The following is a 16,404-nucleotide window of genomic DNA, read 5'->3' on the forward strand; positions in this document are numbered from 1 at the left end:
CACTCGTAGGATATTTAAAATGCCGCTTAGTCATGTGACACGGACGCTGAAGATTTTCTGTGTCACGAAAATACACTGACTGAGGGTGGGTTTGAATATAAGACTTTAGGCGTAAGATCCCAACGCCTAACCACTATGCTACCTAGCCGGTTATAAATACTGCTGTTAAAAAATATCGGGTTCCACCTTCTTTTCTTCTTTGTTAACTTACAGTCTTTAATTAAAAAGGTCCTGCCGATCAGGAAGTAGTTTCATTGTCAAAATATGTTACTTCACAAAAAAAAAAAAAAAAAAAAATAAAATAAAATAAAAAATCTTTAAGCGTTCTAAGTATACATTCTCGCAAAATCTTACGAAGACAATGGAACTTCCGATCTGAGTGACCATTCTAAAACATACGAACTCTTTGTGACTGTTTGTTTGTTATGAGGAATAATAAAATGCACCGAATGCTGAGCATTTTAAAGTCACATTTGAAAAGCTTTTCAGTAAGCAACTTAAAAAAAAAAAGATTTTTATTTTGTATCAGGTGTTTTTGAAATTTTTACTTCCGTGATAAAAACTTGCTTTCTAACCGGAAAAAGAAACTTTTTTTTAAGTACTTGAAATGCACCGCTAGCTCAGTCAATTCCAGCCGAGAACTGCAGTTTCGTGCTGGAGGTGGAAAACCTCTTAAGGAAGCCAAGAGTGCCAAACAAACTGGTAGCTAATATAGAATTAGCACAAATCAGACGAGCGACTGAAGCAATGGTTCGGTTCAACTAGAATATTGAAGGCAAGGCATGGTATTTTCAGTAAATTACCACCCTGTAGCCAGGGCTAAGACAAAAATACATGAAATACACCGCCAGCTCAGTCGATTCATGCCGAGGACTGCAGTTTCTTGCAGCACGAAACTGCTGTTCTCGGCTGAGCTGGTGGTGTATTTCATGTATTTCTGCCTTTGCCCGGGCTATAGGGCGGTAATTTACTAAAAAATATAAAGGTTAGCAAAATCAAAATTTTCTGACAATAAACATGTTTCAATCAGTAACTTTTTCTGACGTAAATATAAATGTGATCTACTAAAACTTCTAATGCATTATTCCATTTTCTAATGCATCATTCCAGTACAATACTTTCAATATTACAACCGCATACTTTCTATCCGATTCAGAAATCCATGTTCGGGCATCTGCAGCCCCATCCCAAGTGGGATCAGAATCGATTTTCATTAGATTAGCCTACATTCATTAGATTGCTTTGGTTAAGCTTCCTCTCATCCAACTGCATTTAGTTAATTAACCCTGGAGAGACGGGGATTGTACTTACCCAATACTTTATTCATAGATAAAAGGCTTTATTGTCTAACGATAAGGATGGTGTTTTGCAAGTTTCAAGGGATTTCAATGTGATATGTATGAATAACATTTCAAGGTTAAGGATATTTATCTTCCAATTTTAATTGGTTGTGCAGTTTTCGCCTTTAGAATAATGTCTTTTTATTGTTACAGAAAACCCGTACTTAAAAATTTGAAAGTCAGTTTATTTGTTTGAATTTTCTGAAATTCATTCTTGTTTCATTGTCATTATCCAGAAAAAAGTATTGCTCCACCATGCGTATAAATGCCTAAAAAACGCATTTCCAACGGGGAGAAATGCCCCCCTCCTGACCCCTAAATAACGCACCTAATTCAAACATAGGCATTGTTAAATTCGAAAAAGAAACTGTGATATGTGTGGGAAAAAAACATTAGATATGATCATAATTAATTAACTTTCTATTTAACTTTTGATTATTATTACATCTCAGTTAAAAATTAACATAAAATTGCAAGTATTTTATTTACAAATCAACTTACCTTTGTATAAAGAAAAAAAAAACTTTCACTTAAGTAGAAATTAACCAGCAAAATGACGTGAGAATAATTGCGTCCCCATGTGCGCGTGATTTTTATTATTATTATTTCTTATGTTTTGTAGAAAAACTCTTACAGCTTTTTCTTTTAAATATTTTTCTCTCCGCTTATTTTTACGACAGTTCTTTATTGCAACCAAATTGAAGCCTGAGAAAACGACAGACATAAAAAAAAGAAAAAAATTCGAATGATTGTAGAAAAGGGTACAGAAAACAGAATGACACCATCCGATTTCTAATCTCTGGGAAGTTTGCAGGATTTTTTTTTCGGTTTCATCTCTCCTTCTGGCCTTTAAAGACATATTGCTTATAACTGGGGGGGGGGGGGTAGGGTTATTTTTTTCGTACAGAAGTGAAACCTTGAACGTTTGATGAATTCGTGTAAATTCTCCTGGGGAATTTTTTCTTTGTATTTCTTTTCGAATTGAAATAAACGAATACGGATGAATAGCTAAACAGTAAAAAAAAATGTGATGAGAAACAAAAGAAAAAAAAAAAAACCCAGAAAGTTGACGAAAACGAAAATGAAAAAAAAAAGTGTAACACATTGTCTGTTTTTCCTTCTATGTAGCATTTTTAAAGAATAAAAAATCGATTATGGTTTGAGCATTTTTTTCTCGTTAATTTCTTTTAATTTTAGAGAAAAAAATAAATTAGTTTCAGTTTTAATATATCACATCTTCTCTGCGTGACCTTTTGTGGTTTTAAAAAAAGTGAGCTAATTATTTCTTTTTTTCATATTTATTTTGAAAATTAACGAAGATAAAAATGCTTATTGTCCAGATCCGCAACTTCTATTGCCACAAGGAATCACAGGACTAGTAGAAATGATTTCGTTTAGCCATTGCAGCCTACTTCTGCTTAGCTATTACGCAAGCCCACACTTAAGGATATGTATTTTATCTGCTTTGACCGTAGTTGTTTGGTCCACTTCGAGATGAAAGATGTGTCAAGTGACGCATAAAAACCTGGTTGAAAAAAAATATATATAAATAAATTTGTAAAATTTCCCTTTGAAGTGTAGAAAACAGCAATTTTATGACTGAAAATTTAAATTTGGGCCTATTTTGATTTTTTTAACTCCAAAAATTCAGCTATTGTATATTAATAGGCTTAGACAGTACTTTTCATGGATTTTCTAGCAACCCCCCCCCCTCTTAATGTGAATTCATGAACATCAAAGAACCGATCTGCCGAAATTGGCAAAGTCACGTAAACTTAATCTTTATAAATGACATACAATACATACACTCACATACATCCATTTTCATATGTATGGACATATATATATATATTGTCTTAAATACAAATACCAATATAAAAGAAAGGGAGAAAAAGATGATATTGTATTTTCGTTATACAGTCACTTTTGAGACTTAAATTCCTATTTCCTATATTTAAAAATTCTGGATCATTTCTCTTTAACTTTTAAAACTCACAGCTTCTTTAAAGCTTAAAAAAACAGGCCAAGTCTTGTTTTGCTGTTTTTTATAAAGAGTAGAAATACTTTTTCTCTTTTGTCTGAAACGAATAAAAAATGCGAAACTTCTTTCGTCGTAATGAGATTTTCTTTATTGATGAAAATAATATTTTTTCTTTTTAACGAAGTAAATAAACATGGTATTGAGTAAATTTTAATAAGGTATCTTAACAGCATTATACTTTGTTTTTATTCAAGTGTATTTAATTTTTAACAAAAAATACTTCGGCGTTATAGAAAACAGAGCTTTTGATCTAGTTCAGAAATGATGTTTTTGCGTCAAAAAGTAAAAAAAAAAAATATTTTTGCTACATAAAGGTTATATGCTGCGAGTTAATGATAACTTTCATGGAATATTAAATTCTTAAAGGCTATTTGTTAGCAAAAATAAATACTTTTTTTTTTTCTTGTTGATTCAATTTATTGCTCACAGCTTATATTTTTGAAAACCAATAAAAATTTAAATAAAATGAAACGAAAAACGTCGATTAAACACCAAGGTCTTTCCAAAGTGTAAAAAGTTGAATAGGGCACTAATGAAAAGATGCAGGAAGAGTGTCATGGGGCTATGACCTCCTCTTAATGTGACCAAAAGGTAACCTAAAGCTACATCTTGGGTACTTATATTTCGAAAAAATCGTTCTAGACCTCTCTCTTTTGGAAAAGATCCCCTCCAAAATCAGAAGCTGGATCCACGTACATTCTTGAGCCCCGCCTTCAAGAAAACACATAAAAATGTTTTTTTTTTTTTTTTTTTTTTTTTGCAGTTTTAATGCTACGTTTTCTTAACGTTACTTTGAAAACGTTGCTTTAAAGCTTCAATCAAAAAGAATACAAATAGTACAGGAGAAGAAATTGTAATAGCTCTACGTATTGGTCCACGGGGAATCGAACTCATGACTTGCGCTTTATTACAAATAAGGACCTTTGAGAAATAATGTATATGATTTGATGATTTAATTCCCAAAATCTATAAAACTAACGTATCACTTTGCTGATATACGCATTTTATTAGTACAATAATACCAAAGTACGACATTATTATATTTACAATATACAAAGACATATATTGCGGTTCGTGCTATTTCTTGACAGGCAGGTAACTGTTTACCAGTTGAAAATTTCATTTTTTTTACCTACATGTTCGCAACTAAAAAATCAACTGATGAAGATTCGTCTTCGACACCCCATTGAGTTCTACTTAATAATACTCAAAAACAAATAAACCTTTTACCTGTTTACACACACACACACACAAGAAACCTTTTTTTAAAATAAGCAATTTTTAATTAAGTCGTAACTTTTCTAAAATAAATAAATAGTTCAACATAATAATTGCAGTTCTTTAAGTTGAGCAGTTTTTTTTAAACTGTTTTACTATCTAACAATTTTTGTTCTTTTCTGTTGAGTGGTACTTTTCTTGAATAGCATTTTCATCCTTAAATATCTTTTCTACCATTTTTACGACAGTTTAAAGTACTAGTTTTTGGTCAGAGAAAAATAAATAGAGTTTTAAACTAGGAAATGTTTTTGGTAATGTTGCAATGAAGAAAATGGAACGACTGCAATTGCTCGACGTTTGTAGTATCTACAATTCTTTAACTTAGACTTAGTTGAAAATCGCATCATTTTCTAAAAAAAAATGAAATTGCTTTCCAAACATTTTGTAGAATTCTGATTTTTATGAAAGTGGTAAATTAGTTTGCTGTTCACAAGGACAGATCCAGAAAGTTTTCAACGAGAGGCTGGTTGATTCTTTAACTGACCTCTTGCTGCGTATGAGGTCAGAGGTTTTTCATCTAAACAAACCAAAATATATAGCCAAGGAAGTTCCCAAAAACTACTCCTTTCCTTTTCTGTTGAAAGGGAAATACGAAAATTGCATTTAAGAACTTTAATTTTGTATTATTTCAAGGGGTTTTCTTCGAACTCCCCTCCCCCTAAGATTATCGAAAGTCGCCTAAAATTTCCCTTTTTGAAACTTCAGTTTCGAAAAATTGTCAGGAGATATTTACTGGATCAATTTTTACCTCTAACATTATTCAAGATGTCTGCAATCGAGTCTTTATGACTTACATTTTGCAAAATGCCAGGGGGAGGCGGAGCTCTTCCAAACTTCTTTTCCTAACATCGCCAAAAATAGTCTAAAATTGTTTTGAAACTTTAATTCTGAAAAGTTCCTGGAGAGGAGATTCAAACCCTACTCCTTTTCTTATCATCATCAAAAAGGGCCTACACTTGCATTTGAGGACTTGCCAGTTCATGGTCCCTCAAGAGAGGAGCGATCGCCCCCATCGCCCCTTCCTTGTATCCGTCCTTGACTGTTCATTGCATCAAATCGACTATTTTCAGCAATTTTCAAAAGTTTTGTATAATTCTGATTTTTAACACAAATAATAAAATTAGTTTGTGTTTTCTGTCGATCCCAAGCTTTAAAAAAAAAGAAGTTGTTCATTGAATCAAATCGAATAGTACAAGTCGCTTAGCGATCTGCAAAAGTTTCCGACAAAGAAATAAATTAAATTTCAATTTTTTCCGACACACTATATAAAATTAAAGCCCATTTCTAAAGAACAAAATCTTAAATTCGTAAAGTACCATGGTACCGGAATAAAAAGTAACGTTTAAGAAAAGAAGGCTTAGAAATTAAACTATTTTTTCATTACATTAATTAAATGCCATTTTATTATAAGTACCAAAACTCATCAATGACCAAATCATTTTCCTTTTTTTTTTCATTTTCTTTTGGTGCACCATATTCAAGCATGTTTTTTTTTCTATTATTTTAAAGATCGCTTGCAAGGATTTAAACTGAATTCAATATTATTCGTTTTTGAATGAAGAAGATATAATTGAATAAAAACATCTTGATCAGCACTTGCATTTTTACAGAACTCAAGTTCATTAAGAGAAGTATTTTAAATTGTTAAAAGTATTTCATTGTTTAGCAGCTGCTTTTGGAGTTTAATTGAAGTATTTTTTTTCTCCTTATTTGAAATTCTCTACTGCAAATTATCTCTTTCTTATCTTTAGCTACTTGTGAAATTTATTAAATGCATAATTACTTTATTATTTTTTTCGATTCTTTCATTTTTTCCCCTTGATTATAATTGCTGAAATTTAATCAAAGAATAGTAAAGCAGTTTGCTTAAAACGATAATGTTTCATTTTTAATTATGTATCGAATGTATTTTGCGTGTGTCAGTTGAAATGTTGAAAAAAGAAGCCACACAATGTGTTTCGTGTTGTACTTAATTATAAGCAAAAAATATTAAATTTTAAATTTTATAAACATATTTCATTTGCCGAAATACATAAAATTGCTCTTACCGTTTAAATAATGTGTTTTGGTTTCATTTTTAGAAACGTATGCTGAATATTTTCTTATTCTACCAAAATTCATCTAAGGAAAACGATAGACAAATACCACATTCTTAGAATATCATCCGAATATCAATATATCTCCTTGAAATCCTAGATATTTAAAATATTTTTAGTGTCTATCTAAATGTGGAAAAAAAGCGGTCATTGAGTGTTTTTCGTTGCACTTAATTACAAGCAAAAAATGTTTAAAAATGCATTTTAAATTTTCTGTACCTGTTTCTAACTGTCGGAATAAAAGAAATATCCTTTTCAATTGAAATATCGCTATTTACTTGTTAGTCATGAATACAAGCAAAACAACACGTCCTCTCCAAAGTAATCCAAGCGCTTCTGATAAAGATAAGATCGCTTGAGCAGCCATCAAAATATCTATATATCTCCTAAAAATTCGAAAAACAACCACACCACAAAATTTTTGAGCTCTACTTGTTTAATTAAGTTATTAGCTAAAAGGTCATAAACTTAACAAAATTCATAGCATGTCATACATGACATAATCTGTTAAACGTGTATGTATCACCTAAAAATCCACCAAAAGTTAAAAACATAGCGACACTACAAAGTAGAAGGGATCTACCTGTGCCTATACATTTTAGAAAATTCTTAATTTTTTGTGCATGCCCGATTCGCAATCCGATTAAATGCAGTCTAATGTATAACATATCACTAAATGATGCCCCTTTTTTCTAATGGTTGCAACTTGCCTCTCATTGTTCAATAATACTTATTTCTCGCCTCTAAACTCTACAGTACCTTTAATGAAGTTTCAGACTATTCATGTTCCAATTTTTATTGCAAAGTGCTTAACGTATTCTTAAGTATATTGTAGCTTTATCTTTTTTCAAAAAGTGGCTCAATTATTTTGACTTCATTATTCCATTAATCACGTGTTTATACTTACTTTGAGACGCTTGATTAAATGCCTTATTCTAAGTTAATTCATAAATTTTGGACAGACAGGAGGAGTAATATTGACCCTTTTCGGTTTTTTTCACTTTGGTTAGTTGAAAAATAGCACACAGAAAGTTCAGCTATTTCATAAATTTTGTTACTTCAGCTTCAAAATTGCCAATGTGGTGCAAGACTTACAGTGATCTCCTCAATTTTCATGACCCTGGGCTCTGGGTTGCCTTGGCAGATGTTCTGTTTAGGCGGTAAGCCAAATAAGGACCCCCCCCCCAGTGTTTAGTTCCAAAGCGTGCTTTACAGAGCAACTGCAGGGGGAAAGGTTGAGTCGAACGTTTTGAACCAGGGAATCGAACCTGAGTCTCCGATACGGGAGCACTAAGCCACGAAAGTTCTTACTATGCTCTTATATTAATCAACATTTCTGAACTTATTGTGAAACGAGCAAAACAAGTTTAGGAGAGGCCAAACTGGATTACATTTTTGAAAACTTTATTTTTAATTTCTTAATTTCCACCTATTGCAGCTATCAAATAAACACATAATTTACTTATAATTAATAAACCATTAACATTTATTTATTTTTCATTTTTCATGGGCAGTGATTTTAGTGGTCTATTATTGCTGGTTGGTAAGTTAAGCAAAGTTAATATTATTACTTTCGAATGCTTTCGGTTTTCTTGTTTCTATTTTGTGTTTCAAGTTTACCGCCATTTCGCCAAAAGAAGAGTAACTTAAACATAAACTGTTAAATAAATTTTTAGAATTTCTCCGCGAAAAAACGTTTTTTATTCAGCAAAATATGTTTTATACATTTTAACACCATCATAAATAAGGAAGAAAACGAAGTTTTTAAATTAAAGGTTGATTTGGAAAGTATTATCTTAGTTCACTCTTCTTCTGAAAGAAGTCGCATTTAGCAAAAATTAAAACTCAAACATTTTTACCAAGTGAAGATAATTATCTCATTAATCTTAATTTTATTTTAGTGGGGAAAAAATGTGCGTCTCGAAGATACAAAAGAGCATGAAACTATTAAAAACACAAGCTCATAGAATAAATAATTTTGCTAATTAAATTAAATCATTTATTCGTTTAAAAATTTTTTTTTCCTGTAAGTTTAAACTAAAGTAACAAATCGTTCAAATTCTAACATTTTAAAGAAAATGGCAAACGTACTAAAGAAGCACGCCATTAGCTACAACTTTGCAAGCAACGCCCGAGGACTTCCAAAGAATTCTTTATTCGTCATACAAAATTGTGAACAACTTTCGCTTTTAAATAACTTTTCCCGTTACTTTTATGACATTTCTTTTACAAGAGTGAATTTGTCAAGAGAGAAGAAAAAGAAAAAAGAGAAGAAGAAATTAAAACAGCAAGTAATAGCGGAGAACAGAAAATGAAATGACACCATTTTGACCGCGACTTTGAATCTAAGAGAAATTTCCGGAGATTTTTCTGCAGTTTTCCCTTGGAATGTAATCTTTTCGACAGCCACCTCCTCTCACCTTTCCTTCTTATTATTTTTCTGAGGAACAAGAAACATCCGCACCTAATGAATTCGCGAAAAATTTCCTCGGGGTTTCTTGGGATCGAAGTAAACGATTAAAGTCTTGTAGGACAGGATAAAAAGAAACCGAAAACAAAAGAAAGATAGGAAAAAAATGAAAATGAAAGTTTATTATAAAAAAAAGCAAAAATCTATCAGAAAATGGTTTTCTTCAGCGATTTCTTTTTCTTCTGTGTACTCTTGACCGTAGAACAGCTATTTTCGAAATTGGTGAGATGATTTTTTTTAGTTGTTAAAATAATCCATTCTTGTGATTTTTTTCTTTTCTTTCTTGAATCAATCAGATGTTTCTGATGGTGGAACAAAGGGTGCAGTTTTCTTTTTATATCTGAAGGGGAAAAAATGCAATTTCAACTTTGTGAAACGATACGGGTTTCAAGTTCTTTGAATTGAAAAAAAATCTCGAAAGCGAAAAGGAGAAAAAGAACAAAATAATAATCGTCTAATTTCTGAACGATAATGAATTCTCTTGTTAAATATTTTTTTGAAGAATTGTTCTTCAAATGATATACTTAGTTTTCTTCAAGAACGGGATCTATCAAAAAGAGAAAAAAATCTTGTTTTATATGTGTTCAGTTCAACATTTTAATATTTGTTAGGGAAAAAAAAACATTACACTAAATCTTTCAAAAGGAGTAAAGGTTGTTTAAATTTAATTCATTAAAAGACGTTATGAAAGCTCTTTACCTCAAATTAAAACTGATTAATTGGCTTTTAATAATTGATTTTTTACCCTAAAAATTCAAAATCGACAATCTAAAAGCATAAAGGTTGTACACATAAATAAAATTAAGAAATCAAGTAATAAAACTCCCTTATCACTCATGCATTTTTTCAAATTCATCAACTCTCATTTTTTCTTAAACATTTGGTCTATATTTTACTCGCACCATTGTAAAAGATTATATTTCTTAATATTCAATACTTATTTCATAGAAGTAGGAGACTTTGACTCGAACTAAGTCACGATTAAAACCGCCTTCGAAATATTGTGCAACATTAAGTGTTAAAGTGATCCGCATTCGACATAGTAGGTCTTACTTGTAACAATTAGAAAATCGCCCGTCAAGTTATTACGAGTGAAAATTGCTTCTACATTTGAACGAAGCAGTTGCCTGTATGGCGATATTTTGATTGTTGAAGTTTTGACCCTAACGCCACTGGATTATCAATAACATGCAGTAGATAGCTTTCATTGTTGACCATTTTTTTCGTTTTTTCATTGCCCTGAAATGAGTCTTACCAAAAACTGTTAAGTTACCGGATACAGTTTAGCCCTGTCACAATAAAGCCTTTCCCTGTACGTTAAACATTACCAAACCATATCATCAAATTATCATGCCGTGGCGCTAGTTCCATTGTCGAGGACGTCAGGAGCATTACTTGATCATTGGCTTTTATATATGAGTATTATTTCAATGTTTTCCTTGACTCTACTTATAAAATAGATTAGATATGTTTTGAAAGCAGTAAATTTAGAGTGCTAATGTTCTTATAGTAAACTTATACGCATTACTTTAAAAGTATAGTTGCTTTACATGGTGTAATATTAATAGTTGGTATAGATCTAATTGCAACGTTATTTTTACTGTACGCATTTCATGTGAGTTAAAGAAAATTCTGATACAATTCATTTTTCCTGATTTTTGTTTTGTGTTTGCTTACTGTTCTCGTGTTTTATTTTCTAACTTTTTTTAATTAGAATTTTCTGCTAGTAGGCTTAAATCTCTTAGTAAATGTACCAATGAAAAAAGTTTATCTTTATTAGGATTTAAAGAACTTTGTTGATTAATTTTATTAATATTTTTTCCATTAAAGGTTTGTGTCACATGTTATGCTTTGTTTTTGCATTTAACGAAATATGTTCAAAGTAAAGGATGAGCAATCTTTAAGTTCTAGTGGTTATTAAAAATGGTAAAGGAAACCATCACTGTAATATTTAGACTCAGATAATTGGTCTTAAATCCTTGAAATGCAACTGGACTGAAGTACTCAAAGGCCCTTTTAGGTGGTCATGACCCCTTGACTCTTTCCTGAACCCGCGCTAGGTTCAAAGCTTAACAATTGCTGGAATTAACAACACACGTAAAACTTTTAATACTTTCTTGCCCCTTCTGACATTTCAAAATTTAATTTCTATCAAAGCAAAATAAAAACAATTCTACAAATTATGCTACTGTATTCGAAGATCTCAAAACAGACTTGCAAATATATTTCCAGAAGACATAATACTCGTTAGTTAATCAAACAAAGCTGTAATATTTTTATAACTATATATCATTCCTTTGAGGTTCATTCTCTGAGCAACATGTACACGTGGTGTAGTGCTGCTTTGTTTTAAAGGATTCCGTCCGATTCCTTCTCGCTGAAACCTAAAAGAAGGTTTTACGACACTTTTATGGTGGTTCGTGACGTGATTCTAGGTGCTTAATAACTTTTTATGCCCCCGGTGTCTGTGAGGGATGAAATGCTTAGAATAACATTATGACTTTTATACGTTGTAATTTGAATTGAAACGTATCCCATTTATCGCTTTGGCGTGTTGGATTATGCAAACACTAATGACAGAATTGAAGACTTTTTTGCCTTGACGTTTGCTTTTATGGTCCATGGTGCAGTTCATTACGGGTATAAAAGGGGAAAAAAAAGGGGCCGAAAAGAAACTGAATAATAAATACGCGACATACAATGATGCATTGTTTTTGCTTGGTAATTAAGGAGAAGTAATGAAAAATAAATTTAATAAACTATGAAAAAAATGTTGTTTGGAACAGCAGATGAACTTCGTTAAAAATAAAGATCAACTAGAAGTTATTATTAAACTGCCTCATAAGTAAAAAAGAAGTTTGACTTGAAGATACAGATTATAATATGGAATACAATTTACAAAAAATGGAGATCAACTAGAAATGATTCAACGGCATCATGCTAAGCTAACGAATGCGAAAAATAGCGTTTCTTAAAATCGTCGATTGCTGTAGTACTCAAAAAGGGTCATCGGTTATTACTACTTTAAGCCATAGTTTTTTTTTCTTTTTTTTTTTACTCTTAAAGTTATCTATAACAAGTAAAATATTGAAAATAACTAAACGCTTCAGGTGGAAAAGAAATATAGTCAGCTTTTGGCTCTCCTGAAAAGCGACAATTCTCACATTCTATAGTTTAGCATGGTGCCGATGGATTATCTAACTGCCTAAGAACTACTGAGTCAGAAGTAAAAAAGAAGCTCGACTTGAAGATACATAGCATATATGGAAAAATATTTACTACTGTGAAATATCTGCCGACTGGATATTGGTTGCAAACTGTTGCAAACATTTACTATGATTTTTTCCGACATATAATGTGGAAAGTAAAGAATGTAATGTCTTTATTATAAAATAAATGAATGGCTACTTACGTGGTGAAAAACTTGTTGCAAGAGAACCGATTCAGTCAGTTATCGAAATCCATCAATCACTTAAATCATCAACCATCATCAACTGAAAGAAAATATAATCGTTCAGTTTGTCAGAGATTGAACGATTGATTCTTTATTCAGCCATTCACTGATCAAAAGAATGATTTGTTTATTTAGAATTTAGAATATTGGAATTTTTGTAGAAGATCATAAAATGATCGTTTTGGAATACATTGATTGGATGAATGTTTTATTTGCAGTCCACCAATAAATTAGGTTTTTCAATGGAATATTTTAAAGCCAAACTTTAGCACGACGTTTCTTAAAAAAATCATTCAAATTACCTTATTAAATTGATAAATTTTGTTCAGTTTGATGTCATCATACTGATACAGAAATTTTATTCTTATTGTCTACCCTGATTACATCGTGACAGTTGAAGGGGAAAAATCCGAAACGCTTTTAACTAAGGTAAAACAAAAATAAATGACCATCATATTTTAAACGGCGACTTTTGAAAGCTTGACCGGAGTTAACTTCTGTCCTATCTCAGTTCGAGGTTACTTCCTAATGCATTTTAGAAAGCGATGTAATAACATATCTGCAGAGTTACGACGGCTAGCAGTGAAGTTTAAAACTATTTAAGCACTCGTGAGCGAAGCTGTTTTTCCTAAACGTCCTTTCTTCTGAACAACATGACCGTTACACCCTCGTAATAAAGGACTTCCTTTTTTACTTTTCTATTCACTTTTTTTTTCTAGACTCGAAGTTAACTGCTCTTCGCCATTTTCTTGACACGCGAAACTAGTGTAATCTTCTGTTAAACAACATCAGCATTAAACCTTGTTAGCGGAAAAGGCCAAATGAACTGTTCAAGAGAAGTAGCTTTTCAGCGCAAGTTTAATTCTTGAAATTGCTTGCAACGCATTGTTGTAACGCTTATGTGAAAGCATGTTTATGGTAGTTAGTTTCTGTTTGTGTTTGAAGGTAAGTTTACAATCCAATAATGATCAATTTTTAAGAATTGGAACATTTACATCTCAATTAGTTGAAAATTGAATTATGCAGTATTATTGTTTTGAATTCAATTCAAAACCCTGCATCGTAAGTGTTTAAGAAACTGAGGTTCAAATTCTGAAATGTCAGCAGGGACGTACCGAATCTTTTTTTTTTTTTTTTTTTTTGAGGTCAGATTTGCCGAATGGAACTCCAAACTTTGCCGAATGATGATAATTTAGCCGAATGAGGCAATTTTTGGGAGGTCACAGTGACCTCCCAGGACCTCGCATCGAAGCGCCCCCTGACGTAAGTTTCAGTACCGATGCTGAATTTATTGTTGTAGGGAAGTTTCGAATTTTAAAACATTTCTGACGTTTAGATGTTGTTAAAATAGAGACACAATCCTAAATTTTCTTAACGCTTGGTCCGTCATTTGGGGGAGGCTGGGGAGGGGGCGCAGGAAGGGGAAATTTTGTCTCTTGGCCTTTACAAGTTAGCCTGTGAGTATGTAAGTTGTGGTGGTTTTTGTTGCTTTTTGACATCATGTGCATTAGATAGATATCCTTTGTCACCGCATTACAAACTTTGAAATGACGGGCTTGCTAAACAAAAAACTCTGCAAATTAAATGCTGATTTTTATTTATTTAAAACTCCCATTCGTATAAAGGATTGTGTCATTCGTTTGGGAGCCGGCGACTTAATCATTAATATTTTGCATTATACGATTCGTACTAATACGTTGATATGGACAACTTTGATTTAACTTCAACTAAATAAATGATTTACGATATTTTATCTGTAGTGGGGGGACGTGATGGAACTATCGTATTTTCACAAATGTTTTTGTTGAAAATGAAACGGAAATGGAATAAGAACATACAACTAAACCAGAGACTTTGCTCTACATCAATATTGCTCAAAAATGTTTTTTTTTCCTTAAAGAAGCTGGACAAGATCAGTTTAACGTTTTGCGTAGGTCAATAGGTCATGATTATTAAAAACCGTTTTGGTATGAAGCAATAAAAATGGATTCATTTTAAATTCTGTCTAATGTGAAAAATGCAAATGAATTTTTAACATTAGACAAAATTTATTATTTCATATTTTGAATTTTAATGATGATTAAAATTCAAAATATGAATTATTAAAGCGGCTTGTTGCATAATGAGGTTATGACTCAAAGGTGGCTTCAGACAAGATTTGATGATTTTCTATTATTTTCTTTTTAGGCTCTTATTTTGCTATATTTTATTGCTGAATTTTACACTTAACTGGAATGCATATCAAGTACATTTTTTTTGTAAGATAAAATTGTAACTATTTTTATTCAAAATACAAATGAAAAGTTGTACGTTGTGGATCAATTTTGGAGCATAGAGTTTCAAAGGTGGCAAATAAATTGAAATCTTTTGTAAAACATGAAAAACATTATCGGCTAGTTATGTTTATTTTTAAAAAAAAGTAATACAATGTTGATTTAAAATAAAATTTAATTGTAAGGAAGTTACGAAGGAACATTTCCAATATATACTGGATTTTTTCGATTCAACGCTGTCATGGCTTTATGTAAAACTAAGCAATAGCAGAACTTTTTATAGTTAGAAAATTAATTTAAACAGCAGGGCTCCAAAAATTGCCTTACTGTATTACTTTACTGCCCACTTTAGAAACATTCATATGGTCACCATTTGTATAAAGTTAGTCGATTGAATTTATTAACCCTTAAATGTGTGATTTTTTAAAAACTATTTAAAATTTCCTTTGGTTTTAAACTTGTGTTTAAATTTTCGAGTAAAGAATTTTAAAAAATCATAGTTTAGTTTAGTGATGGTTTATGGTCAAACAAACACTCGGCAATGTTAGGGTTTAACTTAAAAAAATAATAATAATAAAAAAAAAGCAACAAATAATCTACCATCAAATGTCCCAGAACTTTGAGAAAAAATATGCGAAAAGGCTTTAATATTTAAGTGATAGTAATTTTTTATTCGTCATAAAACTGAAAGTAGGCCTTTTCAAGCGCACTAAATTAAGTTCAAAAAAGTCCCACATCTGTAAATGCCAACAAATTAAACTTATTTTGTTTTTCATCATATTATTGCGTTTACAAGTTTAAAGTGGATTCAACGGCATTTTCAGAGAGAAATTGCTTAATAATTGTCATCTACATAATTTATTTCTTTTGTTGAAATTTGACAGCTCTACGTATTTGGGTACAACTAATTAAAAACAATGCATCCATGTTTCCTCAATAAATCTGAAACTGAAATGTGGAAAACATTAAAAAAGCAAGTTGCGCGAAAGGCAAAACAAAAGATTTTGCGCTGTAAAAGTGTTTATAATAAAAGAACGCAGCCAGATTCCAACGTTACTCACAAAAGAGTTATAGTAAAATATTCAAAAAGATAGCTTTTTTTCTTTCTTAGCATGAAAAAAGGTACAAAGGGCACACAAGTGTAAAGCCCTGTAGATAAGAGCAAAACAGCGAAATATTCGAAATATTGAGTTGGTAGAAACACCTGACAACTGCCGAAAAAAAGAACTAAAGCTATTTTATCTTAGATTTCGAAAGCTAAAAGACTTCAGTTTTAGCATGAGAACTTCGAAACTTCTAAAGCTAATAGCAATAATTTTCAAAGTACTTTCCAGAGTTTAATTTTAAAGCAAAAAGTCTGATATATCATCAGTACGACCCGACCTTCCTAAGCTAGCGCATCGAGACGGATATTATCCAGTAATTTCAGACACTACTGATTTTTGATCTTAT

Source organism: Uloborus diversus, chromosome 4, assembly GCF_026930045.1.
Source record: "Uloborus diversus isolate 005 chromosome 4, Udiv.v.3.1, whole genome shotgun sequence".
NCBI lineage: Eukaryota > Metazoa > Arthropoda > Arachnida > Araneae > Uloboridae > Uloborus > Uloborus diversus.